We start from the raw sequence: 16,928 nt of genomic DNA, 5'->3' as shown, positions 1-16,928 counted from the left end.
ATTTTAGCTTGCCTTCTCAATGAGGAGTTGGGGAAGGAGAGAGAGAATTTGGATTTCAAAATTAAAACAAAATGAATGTTAAAAATTGTTTTAACACCTAACTGGGGAAAATGAAACACTAAATAAACATTTTAAAAAGAAAGGATTAGTAGGGGAAGCTAGGTGGTGCAATGAATAGAGAGCTGACCCTGGAGTCACGTGGACCTGAGTTCAAATTCATCCTCATACATTTAATACTTACTAGCTCTGTGACCTTGGGCAAGTCACTTAACGAAAATTGCCCTGCCTTTTCCCCCTTCAAAAAGACAAAAAGAGAAAGGATTAGTGTCCAAAACATAGAAGACAATAGTCCTATAGTGTTCTACACTGCTCATATCACATCTGCTCTCTTTTGTTAGTTTTTGTGTGAATATTTAAGATGAATTTTGAAGAACTGGAGGGTATTCATAGGAATGTCATAAAATTCTGGAAGAAGATGAGTAAGAAATTGGGTATATTTAAATTGTAGGGGGAAAGATTTTAGTGTACTGATGTGAGGAGGAGAGTGAATGCTGTTTTCAAATCATTTTCACACAGAAGGATTAGGGTTATTCTGCTCCACCCTCAAGGACAGAATTAGGAGTAGTGACTAAAAGCTTCAATTAGTCAAATTTCAACTTTCAATAATAATAATAGAAATAAAATAATAATAATTAGTTTACATTTACATATATGTAAACATATAAAATGGTTTAATCTTAAGTACTTAATAAATATTTTCCCATTTTATATTAACTGTGGAAGGTAGGTGTTCTTGATATCTTCATTTTAAAGTTAAGGAATTTGAGGCAGACATATTATTTGACCATGTTTCACAACTATTAAGTCTTTGAGGTGGGATTTTAAATCAAGTCTTCCTAATCCAGATCCAGCACCCTTGATCTACTCCTTGATTCAGCTACATTTGGAGGTATCTTGAAGGGATTTCTGGACCAATGCTTCAGAGTTTAATACATATATATGTAGACACACATATACGTACACACATATAAATATATGTATGTGTATATATTTATATACATACATGCATATGAACCCATACACACATACATACATGTGTATATGAAAGTACATACTTACAACTAGAACATGTTGATAATTCCAGGCAAAATTTTTAATATTATTTTATTTTTCCCAATTTTATGTCAAGACAATTTTTAACATTCTTTTCCACAAGATTTTGAATACCAATTTTTTCTACCCCTGTCTCTTCCCATCCTTTTAAATTTGTTTAAATCTGTATTTGTGTAAAAATATATTGTAATTATATTCCTACAGTAGTTCCTGGGTTTTTGTTGTAATGTAGGTTCCCAAATATTTTATGTTATTTATAGTTATTTTAAATGAAATTTTCTATCTTTTGCTGCTGGACTTTGTTGGTCATATAAAGAAATTCTTATGATTTATTTAGGTTTATTTTATATCCTGCATTTTATATCCACTAAAGTTGTTAATTATTTACCATAGTTTTTTTTTATTTGATTCTTTAGGGTTCTCTAAGTAGACCTTCATATATTCATTAAGTTATAGTTTTGTTACCTCATTACCTGTTCTAATTCCTTCAATTTATTTTTTTCTCTTATTGCTTTGGTAACATTTCTAACATGATATTGAATAATGGTTGCGATAATGGGCATCCTTACTTCAACCCTCATCTTATTGGAATATTTTTGCTTATCCCCAATCTATATAATGCTGGTTAATGGTTTTAGATATATAAAGCTTATCATTTGAAGGAACATTTTCTTTATTCCTATGTTCTTTATTGCCTTTCATAGGAATGGGCAGGATTGTTTCCAATTTTTTTTTTTTTTAGCTCTCATTGAGATGATAATATGATGTCTTTTGGTTTTGCTACTGACATGGCCAATTACGTGTATAATTTTCCCAATATAGAACCAGTCCTACATTCCTGACATAAATCCCACCTGGTCAGAGAGTGTAATCATTGTGATAATATATTGCTGTAATCACCTTTCTAATATTTTGTTCAAAGTTTTGGAATTTGTAAGCCTTAGGGATATTGGTGTATAATTTTCTTTCTTTGTTTTCCTTCTTCCTGGTTTAGGTACTAGCAATATATTTGTGTCATAAAAGGAGTTTGGTAGGAATCCTTCTTCACCTATTATTCCAAATATTATATATTATATTGGAATGAATTTTTCTTTAAATTTTTGGTAGAATTCACTTGTGAATCCTTCTGGATGAGGCGATATTTTTGTTAGGGTGTTCATTCAAGAATTATTGAATTTCTCTTTCTAAGATGGGGTTATTTAGATATTCTAATTCTCAATCAATTTATCTGGGTAATTTATTTTTTAATAAATATTTATTCATTTAAATTATTTCCCAATGAATAATTTCTTCATTGATGTTGGTTCACTGTTTCCATTTTTAATACTGGATATTTTGGGTTTTTTTTTTGTTTATTTATGTGTCATTGATTTTTTTCATAAAATCAACTTCTAGACATTCATTATTCAATAGAATTTTTTCTAACTTTTATTCTTATTAATCTCTCTTTTGATTCTTGGATTTCCAACTTGGTGCTCAATTGGGAATTTTTCATTTGTTCTTTTCTGAGAATTTTTAATTGAAGCCCAATTTATTCATTTTTCTATTTTGGCAATGTAGGAATTTAGAAAAATAAATTTTCCCCTAAGTACAATTTTGGTTGCATCCCATAAATTTGGGTAAATTGTCTTATTGTTTCATTCCCTTTAATGAATTTGCTGATTGTTCCTATGAATTCTTCTTTCTCTTTAGGATTAGATTATTTACTTTCCAATTAATTTTCAATCTATCTTTCCACTGTACTGTGATAAATGCATTTTTATTACATTATGATTCAAAGAGAATATATTTAATTTTTCTGCCTTTCTACATTTGATTTTTTGGGTTGTATGCCCTAATATATAGTCATTATTTTGTGTAGGTGCCTTGTGCTGTTGAGAAAAAAAGGTGTATTCCTTTCTGTTCTCATTGAATTTCTCCAAAGTTCTGTCATATCTAACTTTTCTAATATTACTTGTACCTCTGTAGTTTATTTCTTATTTATTTTTTTGGTTGTATTTATAGTGTTCTGAGAGGGAACAGCTGATGTTCTCCACTGCTATAGTTTCACTATATGTTTATTCTTGTAATTCACTTAAGTTCTCCTTTAAGAATTTAGCTAATGTACCACTTGATGCATAAAAGTTTAGTACTGATATTTCTTCATTGTCAGTTTAGCAGGATGTAGTTTTCTTTCTTATCTCTTTTAATTTGGTCTGTTTTTGCTTTTACTTTGTCTGAGATAAGGATTGCTAATGTTGTTTTTTATGCTTCAGGTGAAACATAATGTATTCTGCTCTAGTCCCTTACCTTTTCTCTGTGTCTCTCTGCTTCAAGTGTGCTTCTTATTGATAACATATTGTAGGATCGTGGTTTTTTATCTACTTTGCTATCTGTTTCTGTTTTATGGGAGAGCTCATCCCATTCACATTCACAGTATACATTTCTCTCTATCTTATTTCACTCTGATTTGTCCTCTCTCTCCTTTTCACCCTTTCCTTTCTCATCAGTTTTTTTTGCTTCTGTCCACCACCTCCTCAGATCTACCCTCCCTTTTGTCAGTCCACCACACTCCCCTTTACTAAATCTCCTCCCTTTCTACTTTCTTGTTATGTAAGATATATGTCTACATTTAATTGATTGTATATTGTATATTGTCTCTCTTTGAGACAATACTGAGAGAAATGTTCAAGTGATGTCAAAACTCACCATCTCATTTTCCCCTTACACTAGGTATTTTGGATCTATACATATTTTTATATATACAATACTTTATTATATTTTTGATATATTTTGATTTTTGATATGTACAATAGATATTTTGAGCCTCCTCATGTTTCTATTCTACCTTTCCCTTCCTTCTGCACCCAATGTGCTCCTATTTCTCATTCCTGACATTTTTGTTATGCACTTAAATTCATGTTATATCTGTACCCTCTGTGCTTCTAGATGTACTATCAGTAGTAAATTTTTTTGAGAATTACAAGTATCATGTTCCTGTATAGAAATGTTAACACTGTAACTCTATTGAAAACCTTCTGTTTCCTTTCCCCTTCTTATCTGTTTATACTTCTTTTGGTTCTTGATATTGGAGATCATTTTTTTGTTGTTGTTGTTGTTCAGTTCTGCTCATCTCCTTATGAAATTTTGAAATCCTTCTATTTCATTGAGTGACTTTTCCCCCTTGATTTATTATTCTTATTTTTACCACTAAGTCATTCTTGCTTATATTCCTAGATTCTTTTCCTTACAAAATAACATTCCACAATGTCTGATATTTTAATGTTGCAATTGTCAAGTCCTTTGTGATCCTGATTGTTGTTGTCTGATATTTTAATTGTATCCTTCTGGCCACTTGTAGTGTGTGTGTGTGTGTGTGTGTGTGTGTTTTCCTTAACCTGATAGTTCTGATTTGGCTATAACATTCATTTGGGTTTTTATTTTGGGATCTCATTCAGGAGATGATGGGTGGATTTTTTCAATGTCTGATTTGCACTCTCATTCCAGAACATCAGGAAAGATTTCTTTGATAATTTCTTGAAAGATGCTGCCCATATCCTCCTTTTGATTTTAGCTTTCAGGTAGCCCAGTGTTTCTGATATTTTTTTGTTTATCTTAGATCTATTTTCCAGGTCAGTTGTATTTCTGATGGCCTATTTCACATTTTCTTATATTTCTTTATTCTTTTGAGTTTATTTTTTATTATTGATGTCTCATAAAATCATTATCTTCCACTTGCCCAGTTCTATCTTTTCAAGAGTTGTTTTCTTTAGTTAGCTTCTGTGTTTCCTTTTTCATTTGGCCAATTCAACTTTTTAAGGAGTTGTTTCTTCACAGTTTTCTTGAATCACTGTCATGTCTTTTCTCCATTGTTCCTCTATTTCTCTTTTTGATTTTTAAGCTCCTTTTTGAGCTCGTCCATGAGTTCTTTCTGAGCCTGAGACAACTTCACATTTTTTTTCGGTATTTTGCCCATACGTATTTTTACATTGTTGCCCTCTTCTGAGTTTTTGTCTTAATCTGCTCTGTCACCATTATAGCTTTCTATGGTCAGAGTGTTATTTATTGCTTATTTTTTTTAATCACTTTGCTCCAGAGTTTATGCAGGACTGTGTCAAACTTCTTATTCCAGGGACTGCAGACCAAAACTTTTATCCAGTGCTATGCTGATGTTGATCTGAGGCCCTTGGGGGAGCTTCATGTTTGGTGCTGCTCTGAGGGTGTAGGTAAGGGACTTCTGGTGCTATTAGTAGCCCAAGGGGTCTGGCAGCTTACCTGGTCCTGATCCAGGGTCCTAGTGTGGTGTCTGGCATGTGCAGAGGCCACTGGACTGTTTCTGTGCTTCCTTGGGGATGCAGTAAAGCATACAGTGGTTTTGCCATTGGAGCTTGCCTGTTTTCCCAGGGCTATGTTAAAGCATGCAGCAATTCACAGAATTGGAGTCTTTACATTCCCATGGCTATGTCAAGGAATGTGTGGGTGTTCTTGTGTTGCTGTTTTTCCGCTACACTATACTGAGGTTCAGTATCTAATGCTGGTTTGATGTGGTTGGATTTGCTTATGACTTTCTCAGATGCTTCCTCTCCTGAACTGCACTCCCCTTTTACCTCTTACAAGTTTCTGGGACTAAAAGGTTATTTGAACATGCCTTTTGCGTGGTTCTGCTATTACAGAAATTGTTTTGAGATGTTCTTTTATAGTTATTTGGAATTGAATATGGATGAGTTATGGCTATGCCTAGTGGAATTCTAAAATGACTCATTGCCAGTATTATTTGTAAACCTTTAGTAAGAAGAACTTTAATTAGCAATACCTACCAACAGTCACTAAGAATAAATAATTCCTCAGTAATGTCATTATTATTTATTATACATTTAATCAGGGAACTACAGGGTTTTGGTTCCTGTACTAGTGAATCAGAAACATGCTAGACAATTCATAACTGGATTTCAATAAGATCTTTTATAGGTTCTCGTCATCACTCTTGTCAGTAAAATTGGACAATGTTTGCTCAAGACTATTGTCACCTGGGTAGAGATCTGGTTAATTCACTGGTGATTACTGGCATTAGGTAAGTCTAAAAAAGACATTATAAACTATTGCTATTAATTTTATTTGATAAGTTTTCCTAAATATAATTACTCTGTTATATAACTTTATTCTGAAAAAAAAATTTTCAGCAGTTTGCCATAAGAGTCAGTGACACAAAAATGTTTTAGATCTTAAGACCTTTAAAGGACTCTATGCTTGATCTTATCACAGTGAATATCTGTATAAAATATTTGATTTGATATATTGCTGGTACTTTAAATTTTTTATATTAAAGTTGTATATAAAAGTTATATATAAAAATATATCATTTAGTAAAATGATATATTTGATGTCAGAATTATTATATAAAATAATCTTATCACACAAAAATGGTGATCTGAAATTTAATAGTTATCAATACAAAACCCTGTATTTGAGTTTACACAAAACAAATATGAACTAAATAAGTGCAAGATTTAAAAAAATGTATGTTGGAATTAGTTCCTAAGGAAAAAAAATACTAGAGAATCTAATGGATTGCAAGTTTAATGGATATCAGTAATGTAATGTGGTAGCTGAAAAGAAAAAAAAAATTAGACTGAGTGAAGTGACAGGTTGTAATATTCCAAGTCTGGGTGACACATTTTAAAAGGGACCTTAACAATGTGAAGAATGGCCTAAAGATGATGACAACAATGGTGATAGTACTAGAAAGTATTACTTATGAAGAACAGTTGAAGGTATTGGGAAGATAAAACATTCAGTCTTGTGGGTAGGGGAAAGGGCCAGGATGCATTTTCAAAAACTTTTGGTACTTTATCACATAGAAAAGGTATTAGATTTTTTTTCTTGGCCTTTTAATATAGAAGAAGGGTTATACCTTGACTAAAAACAGGAAAAAAATCTTTATAAATTATATTAGAAAATTAGTATATTATTTGAGTTTAAGGGGTTTTGTTGGAACTAGTAGTCCTCCTACTGGACATATTTAGACATAATTGAGTTACTACTTATTGGGTATGGTGAAGATAAGTATGTGTTTTCTCTCAGAATGTACTAAATGACCTCTAAGGTCCCTTCTGATTCTATGCTGAAAAATCTATATAAGAGAACATGAATCCATCAGAAGATGATTTCAGACATAGACCTGCCAATCAGGAGTTATTTGATCTTGTATGAAGCTGTCCTTAACTTTAGTTTCCTCATCTATAAAATGGGATCCAAAGACTAGTTCTAATTATCTCAAAAGGGTTTAGTGAGTCACAGGCTTTTAAAATCACTGAATAAAAGTAAGTTATTTTAAATGACTCATTATATTAATCATTTTTTCTCCATTTGCTGATATTACTATTCTCCAGTTCATTTGAAATGTGTTTGATTCACAATGAATCTCCCATTACAACAGACTTCATTATGCAATAAAATTTCTGCAATTCAGAGATAACTATTGAGTTGAATATCCTGGAATCAAACACATAAGATAACAATGTAAAGAATGAACAATTTATTCAATTGCATTGTAGTGTTCTCTGGGTGAGTAGCTAAAATGCCATGGTAATATCTGCATTTCTAGAAATGAAAAATGCAAAACTAAATTAGATTTCAGGAGGAAAAAGGCTGAAATTTGTCACTGGATTTGTTTCTTTTGATTTATCCTCTCAAACAATATGCCAAAACTTTTCAAAATTACATCTTTATCTATACCTCTATCTCTATCAATCTGTCTAGATAAAGACATATAGATACATGCATGTATACATACATGCTAGCATGTATATTGGTTTGTATGTGTGTGTATTCATATATTTTGTTCACTTGAACAGACAATATGTTGACAATGAAATAAAAAGTTCCAAACCAAGCAAGTCATCTATTAGGACTCTTGTTTAATCAAAATGAGCTTTATAAAAATAGCAAATGACAATATTAACCTAAAGAACTCATTCTCCTGAAATTCTTGATCTACAGTACAATCATGAACAGCGTCTTTACAAGAAGTTTATCTAGGGGAAAAATAAAACAGATCTTCACAGGAGTAGAAAGACTTTGAAGATTAAGACTTCTTCAACATGCATGGTTAGGGTGCTAAAAAATAAGATTATTCATATCGAGAAATAACAGGGAGATATTGATGCACAGAAGAAAGGCAATGTGTCTAGTTTTATCATTAAAATATTTGTATATGCATCACCATTAAAGAGGTAACAGATTCAGAGTGCTGATTGAAGCAATGAGGAAAGGGTGGCTGGAAGACACTGAATTCAGAACTGAAAATGAATGAAATTTATTTGAAAAATCAATAGTTTATGATTTAGAATCATTATAGACCAAAGATTTTATTTTTTTCCTTTTAGTGATATTTTATTTTATGACAATTACATGTAATACTTTTCAACATTCACTTCCATAAATTTTTAATTTTTTTCTTCTTTCCATCCTTCTCTTCTCCAATCCACAATTAGCAAGCAATCTGATATAGGATATACATGTAAAATCATATTAAATGTATTTCCATTTCAGTCACATCATAAAAGAAGTATCAGAAGAAAAAGAAAATACTATAAGAAAGAAAAAAAGAGGAAATCGTATGCTTTGATCTGCATTTAAACTCCATAGTTCTCTACTGGACATGGTTAAAATTTTTCATCATGAGTCTTATGGAATTGTCTTAGATAATTGTGCTGCTGAGAATAACTAAGTCTATCAAAGTTGGTCATCACACAATGTCACTGTTACTGTGTACAATGTTTCCATGGTGCTGTTCAACTTCATTCAGCATGAGTTCATGTAAATCTTTCCAGTTTCTTTTTTTGAAATTTGCCTGCTCCTGATTTCTTCTAGCAAAACAATATTGCATTAAATTAATATAGCACAACTTATTCAGCCTTTCCCCAATTGATCCCCTCAATTTCCAATCCTTTGCTATCATAAAAATGAGGTGATTAAATGGTTTTGTGCATGTGAGTTTTCTCCACTTTTTTATTATTTCTTTGGAGTACAAAATTAGATTGCTATTGCTGGATGAAAGGGCATGCTCAGTTTAGCAGTTCTTTAGGCATAGTTCCATATTTCTCTCCAGAATGGTTGGATCAGTTCACAAATCAACCAACATTAGTGTTTCAATATTCCCATACCTACTACAGCATTAATAATTTTCCTGTTTTGCCAGGTAGGTAAATTTGGTAGGTGGTCTGTGGTAGCACAGAGTTGTTTAATTTTCAGTTCTCTAATCATTAGAGATTAAGATTTAGTGATTTAAAGTATTTTATTTAATTTAAAGTATTTTTTCATCTGAAAACTGCCTGTTCTTATATTTGACCATTTCTCAATTGGGGAATGAATTACATTCTTATAAATTTGACAAGGTTCTCTCTATGGTTTAGAGATAAAGCCCTCATCAGAGACAATGATTGTAAAACATTATTTCCCAGGTTTCTGGTTTCCTTCTAATCTTGGTTGCATTAGCTTTGTTTCTGCAAAAAAATCAATTTAATCTATTAAAAATCATCGTATTTTGCTTTTTAGAGTGTTTTCTAGCTCTAATTTGATCATACATTCTTCCGTTCTCCATATATCTGACAGGTACACCATTCCTTGCTCTCCTGATTTGCTTATGATGTCACCTATTATGTCTAAATCATGTACTCATTTTGACCTCATCTTGGTATACATTGTGAGATGCTGATCTATGCCTAATTTCAGCTGTACTATTTTCCAGTTTCTCCATCAGTTTTTGTGAAATAGTGAATTCTTATCCCAGAGACTGGAATCTTTGGGTTCATCAGGAGGAAGATTGCTGTACTCATTGATTACTGTGTTTTATGTCCTAAATTCTTCCACTTATCCACCAATCTATTTCTTATCCAGTACCAATTAATTTTGATGATTGCTGCTTTATAATCCAATTTAACATATTGTATGGCTAGGCCATCTTCCCTTGCATTTCTTTTCATTCATTCCTTATATATTCTGGACTTTTTGTTTTTCCAGATAAATTTTATTATTTTTCCATCTCTATGAAATACGCTTCTTAGTTTCATTGGTATGGCACTGAATAAGTAAATTAATTTAGGAATTATTATCATTTTTATGATATTCAGCTACCCATGAGCAACTGATAATTTTTCTAATTATATAGATCTAGCTTTATTTGTGTGAAAAGGGTTTTGTAACTGTGTCCATATATAGCTCATGCATTTGTCTTGGCAAGTAAACTGTAAAATACTTTATACAGTTTAAAGTTATTTGATATTAAATTTGTCTTTCTATCTCTTGCTGTTGGTCTTTGTTAATGATATATAGAAATACCAATGATTTATGAGGTTTAATTTATATATTGCAAGTTTGTTAAAGTTGTTATTTATTTCAAGTAGTGTTTTACTTGATTCTCTAGTATTCTTTAAATATACCATCATATTATCTGCAAGAGGTGTCATCTTATTTCTTTTTTTCCTATTCTAATTCTTTTACTTTCTTGTTCTTCTCATTATTAAAGCTAAGATATTGAGTGCAATGTGAAATAATAGTTGTGAGAATGGACTTTCTTGTTTCATCACTGATCTTATTGGGAATGCTTCAAGCCTATCTCCATTACACATAATGCTTTCTGATGGTTTTAGATAGATGTTTCTTATCATTTTAATGGTATCCCCATTTATTCCTACAATCTCTAATTTTTTTTTGTTTCCTTTTTCGGAGTGGGGAAGGCAAGACATTTGGGTTTAAGTGACTTGCCCAAGGTCACACAGCTAGTTAAGTGTCAAGAATCTGAGGTAAAATTTGAACTCAGGTCCTCCTGACTCCACAGTCGGTCCTCTATTCACTGTGCCACCTACTTGCCTGTCTATTGTTTTTAATAGGGATTGGTGGTGTATTTTGCCAAAAGCCTTTTGCTTATCTTAAGTTGTATTAAGATAAACATATGATGTCTGTTAATTTTGTTATTGACACATAGACCTGTGATTTTATAAGCTTAGAGATATCTTGGTCAGAACACCATTGACCAAAACAGATTAAAATTCATACAAAATTTAGATAGTTGTCTAAGACATTAATATGTTAAATAATTTGCTGAGAGTTACACAGAAATGGTGAAAGGAATTAAGGCAGGGTAGCTAGACAGTCTTCCTTTAAGTCAGGGAAATTTTGATTCATGTCTTTTATCTCTTACAATACAATTATACAAGAAACAAAATTATGATTTATATGACTATAAGTTAGGTCTTCTTGGGTGGGTAGGTGAGTATTTACATTAACTGAGAATATCTTTTAACCTCTTGATTATTGACATTTTCACGGGAACATTGTTAATAAGAAAATAGCTTATTGTTGGTTTCTAGTGATTATGACCAGCCCTGTTATGACTGACTAATTGGAACTCTGAAGGAAAGTGTCTTATAGCAAAATTTTCCTCTTTGCCACAGCTTAAAAAAGAAAATGATAAATGGTTAATAAAAATAAATTTATTATAAATAAGATAAATTTCCTAAATAAAAATAAATTAATATGTTAGGACACATGGCTTCATTTGTTGTTGTTTACTACTTCAGTCATTTCTGACTCTTGTGATTTCATATAGGGTTTTCTTAGCAAGGATCCTAGAGAGATCTATGATTATCTTCTCCAATGGATTAAGGCAAACAGAAGTTAAGTGACTTACAATTAGTAAGTTTCTGAGGCTGGATTTTAGTTCAAGTCTTCCTTACTGCAGGCTCGGTGGTCCATTCACTGAACCATTTAGTTGTAGCCTTTGGAAATTTAGTCATCTGTATATTATTATTGAAAATAAAATTAAAATATGGGGGTTAGCTAGGTGGCATAGTGAGTAGAGCATTCACCCTGGAGTCAGGAGGACACGAGTTCAAATCCTGCCTCAGATACTTGATATTACCTAGCTGTTTGATCTTCAGGAAGTCACTTAACCCCAATTGCCTTGATTTCCCCTGTCCAAAAATAAGGAAATTAAAATATAGAGCCTATGATCATAAGAATGTTTAATATCTAGCTCATAGTATCCAAGAGACAAACATGATATTTGGAAAGTACATCTTATTTGCAATAAAAGCACCTAGCTTCACATCCTTATTCTCAGTCAGTACCTAAAAGTATGTCCTATGACAAATGTCACAAACTTTAAGTACCTCAGTTTCATATTACATAAAATGTAATGTGGTTGGATAAAATGACCTATAATTTTAAACCTATGATGATTCTGTAAGATACTAATTAGTGATCAAAATTTATTGTAAATAAAATATGTACTGTAAAGCTAGATTATTCACAAAAAGAGAAAAAAACTTAGATTATAGACCAGTAGATCTATGAACTAACTTCCAAACACCTCAATCACATATTTATCTGCTGCCTTTAAGGATTGTAAAAAAGTAAAACCTTGTAAAAATGTAAGCATATTTTAACTGTGGACTCAGCTATAAAAGAAATTGCAGGTGTATTTTAATATTCTTTTAATGTGCTCCCAAATCTGTTCTGAATCAGTCATTTCCTTGCAAAGCAATGATGAAAAAAAGAGATAAACAAATGTGAAATGCCAAGTGGTCAAGCTGTAAAAGAAGTCTCAATTTGTTCAGTCAATTAACTGTATGAAAATAGATAGCCAATTTCTATTCATGTTCATGTTGTGTCTACAAATACAAATCAATGCACTGCTACCTTCTTCTGACTGTGGTTGGTCAAAAGCAGAGACGTCTTACTCTCCACTAAGTTCTGGCACAAATAAACTTGAACTTCTAGATGTAATGACAGAAAACAAATTGCCTGCCAAGGAAACAACAGGCAGTGAAAAATCTAGCTGATGCTGCCTGCAGTGGTATGGCTCATTCTCCAGCAGATGTTCTGATAAAGTCTTTTTTATGAATCCAATTCCAGACATCTAAGGGGAAGAGTCAATATAAAGGAACATAAAAAGTAATCATGAGTACTTTAGCATCAATGAAATAACTTTAACATAATAGTATTTAAAATAAGCAATTATGTTTTCATAAAATGCTTGAAGATTAACTATTAGATTAGATTATTTCAACCGAATTTTGGATTGCAAATATTACTCTATCCTGCATTTCTGAATCAGTTTGTGATGCTTATAGCTATAGAAAAGGATTAACAGTCATATTGATCAGTTCCACCTGTGCCTACCTTATAAAGATAAGATTTTTGATAATTCTTTGCAGATCCTTTCTTTTCCTTGTCTCAACTGGATTGCTTAAGTATAAAGTTAGTCTTTACAAATTCTGAATAATCAAAAAATAGCAATGAATAAATTCTAAGAGTGAAATCAAAAGGTCCTCTCTGGAGAACATACATGTGAACTCAACCACATGCCAATGAAGATGCTTCAAAAATTACTGAGTCATACAGATTTGTTTTAGAAGCAATGAGATTTATCATAATAATTCAGGGCCATCTCATCACCATAGAAGCCACAAATGGTTTATCTTTCAATAGCTCTAATCTGTTAACCAAAAGATAATAGAGGATGACAGAAACTGCTGATGGCATCATTGTAGGAAGCAAAGAAATTACCACCCGCTGAATGTCTGGCAATGTACAAATTGGTGGCTAGGATTATATGTCAAATGCTTAGCTATTTTCATAAATTAAAAGATAAAAAATCTTAATATTACAAAAGAAGACTTGAAAATATCTTTAAGAATTCAGTCAATAAACTGTAGTGAAATTGAATTATCACTTAAATATCTGGTGCTCACAATTCCCCAAATAAAACTGGATATACAGGTTATTCCAAAAGTCCTATTTTATATGTTAGCTATTAAAACTCAAAACCTCACTAAGACACTTGAGACATGATGTACAAGCATTTTATTAATTTCTTTTTGGTGGGGGAACTTGAACACCTTATCTCACCAAGTCTGAAAGTCTAACAGCTACTTATGGGCTTGACCTTCCTGATGACCACTAAAGAAGTTCTGAGCTGCTCATTATTTTATCTGGGCCAGTCCTCCCCCCCCCCCCGCCCATTAGGAAGCCTAATGGACTCCTTAGGTTTGGCACCAGATTTAATGTGGTCACTCAATATTTTGATTTCTATTTCATCTCATAATTGAATACAAGTCTCTAGCTGCAGCATCCATTGCAGTAGGGAATGCATGTGTGTAAAATTACATGCATTCATAAATATTTAATAACAATGTTTTTAAAAGATGTCACAAAAGCAAATAAACATAAAAACATTCATAGCAGAATTTATTTAGCTAAAAATGTCTTTATATGTGCATGTATAAACATAAGTATATGTACACACACACACATACACACAGACAGAAAGAAAAAGGGCATAAGATGAGACACAGACATCTCCCATCCTGTCTGCTATCGGAGCTGTCCTGAACAACTTCAAGTTTTAAATGAGTCTGTAGATTGTGAACTTATATTTCAACACTTTTATTATTTTATCTTTTATTTAGTACCACAATTTATTTATTTATTTTTAGTTTCCAACATTCATTTCCACAAGATTTTGAGTTCAAAATTTTCTCCCCATCTCTCCCATACCCTCTACCACAACATGACAAGCATACTGACTAACCCCTTTCATTGTCTGCCCTCCCTTCTATCCACCCCCCCAACTTACCTCCTTCCTCCTTAATTTCTTGTAGGGCAAGATGGATTTCTATACCCCATTGCCTGTATGTCTGATTTCCCAGTTGCATGTAAAGACACTTTTTTTTGGCATTTGTTTTTAAAATTTTGAGTTACAACTTGTCTCCCTATTCCCCTTCACACTATGACCCCCACGCCATAGAGAAGACAAGCAATTCAATATAGGTTATACATGTGCAGTTATGCATAACATTTCCATAGTAGTCACACGTGTGTATATATACATATATATGCACATACATGAATACTCACACATATTCCCTTCAAGTAATACTGAAAAAAGTCTCATGACTTACATATTTTGTCTTTCATGTAAGAATGTAAAAAGTTCAACTTTAATAAGTTGGTTCTTGTATTTGATAGCTGAATTTTCTCTTCAGCTCTGGTCTTTTCATCAAAAAATTCTTATAAGTTCTCTATTTCCCTGAATGTCCATATTTGCCCCTGAAGTATTAGGCTCGGTTTTGCTAGGTGGGTTATTTTTCATTATAATCCTAGCTTCTTTGACCTCAGGAGCATCATATTCCAAGACCTCCAATCCCTTTTTGTAGAAGCTTCTAAATCTTGTGTAACCCTTGTGTAAGAAAGAAATCTTGTATAAGAAAGAAGAGTGTAAAAAAGATATTGATTGTACCCTGTCATGTCAGCTCACATAAGAGTCTTTATATATCTTTAAGTTTGTCTACATTCTGGTTTTCCATTTTAAACTATGCTACTGGACTAGAAATATGCCATGCCAGAGAAATCACAAACAATTCTTCACTTAATTTCCTTGTTAGAGTTCTTTCCACCATTAAGTCCTTGAGTGCCATTCTTTCCTCCAATCACCTATTAGTTGTCATAAATGATATCATATCAGTTTCTTCCTAGAGCCATGTAGTTTTTTTTTCTGAACCTCACTCTGTGTCCCCCTGTTCCCAAAGTCCACACTGACCTTTTACTTTGCCTTTGGAATTTATGGGTGGATAATTCTAGAAACTGCCACAGCTGCTGGTGATCCACTTTCCTGTAGTCCCTCCAGCCATTTCCTTGTTGGGGCTGCCCTGCGGCTAAAGACATGGACTCACTAGGAGCTGGGCTGGACTCCCAACATGTTGTGATGGCCCCTTTCTGCTGGCCTGCCTGGCTGCCTTGATGATTCTCTCTGTCACGTTGGGGCTTCTGTAGCTCTAAAATTTGTTTAGAGTCACATTTTATAGGTATTTGAGGATATTTACTTATTTGGGGAACAAAAATTTGGAATAAATATTTGTGATGTCTTTCCAAGTTGGTTAGCTTCAATTTTGCATATTTTCAAATATTTCCATTTTATATATTCTATATAGAATCTATCTATCTATCTTTGATATAGAATACACAGACACACACACACACACACACGTGGGCCAGTCCATAATATGAAGAGTAGCACATCAGTCCAACTGATGTTCACCAGAACAAGGGCAGAAACAGACAAAACAAATTAATAACAAAACCCTCTACACTGTTTAAAGAATGGTATTTCTCTTGACATGTTCAAAAAAAGTGCTATTTTTTAAATTGGAGAAAGGGTAAAAATCATTTTAAAACTAGTTCCCCCAAATTTCATAATATTAACGATCATATAAATGACTGCCAATGAACACATATATTGAAGTCATTCCTCATATACAATAAATTATCAAGTGATTTTTTCTATATAGACTTGAATTAGCTAAAGAAGGGCAGGAATAATAATTCATTGTTAGTAAAGCTTTGAATTGCTTTAGCCATTTTGAAGAGTCAATTAAAATAATAATTTCAAAAGGTAGTTATTAAGCTATGGTGCTGCACAGGCTGGGAGGAAGCCTCTTTAACAAGAAGGGCAAGTAGTCCCATCAACCACAAAGGCCACTACCAGGATTATCACCAAAGGGCTGGGACTGTAAAGAGCAAGGTAAGAATCAAATGCAGGGCCCTTACCGGGACAAAAAATACTCCTGGGACTACCACTTCATAGCTGAGAAAATTACAAAGTCCATATAGGGTCCACCAATGACCAGGATGTCAGAGTAAACCCCAGCTGCTCCAATGCCCCTTCCCCCACCCAACCCTGAAAACATAGTAATTATTGCCCCCAGTGCAAAACCATAAACAGTAAAGGCTTGGGGACCCTAGAGGAAAGACTTGGCTAGGGCCCTGCCTAAAAA

The sequence above is a fragment of the Petaurus breviceps genome, unplaced genomic scaffold (assembly GCF_028583685.1).
Source record: "Petaurus breviceps papuanus isolate PSGF00001 unplaced genomic scaffold, PetGlider_PUasm1.0 90579, whole genome shotgun sequence".
In the NCBI taxonomy this organism is placed as follows: Eukaryota; Metazoa; Chordata; class Mammalia; order Diprotodontia; family Petauridae; genus Petaurus; species Petaurus breviceps.
Note: the sequence above shows the minus strand (reverse complement) of the source record.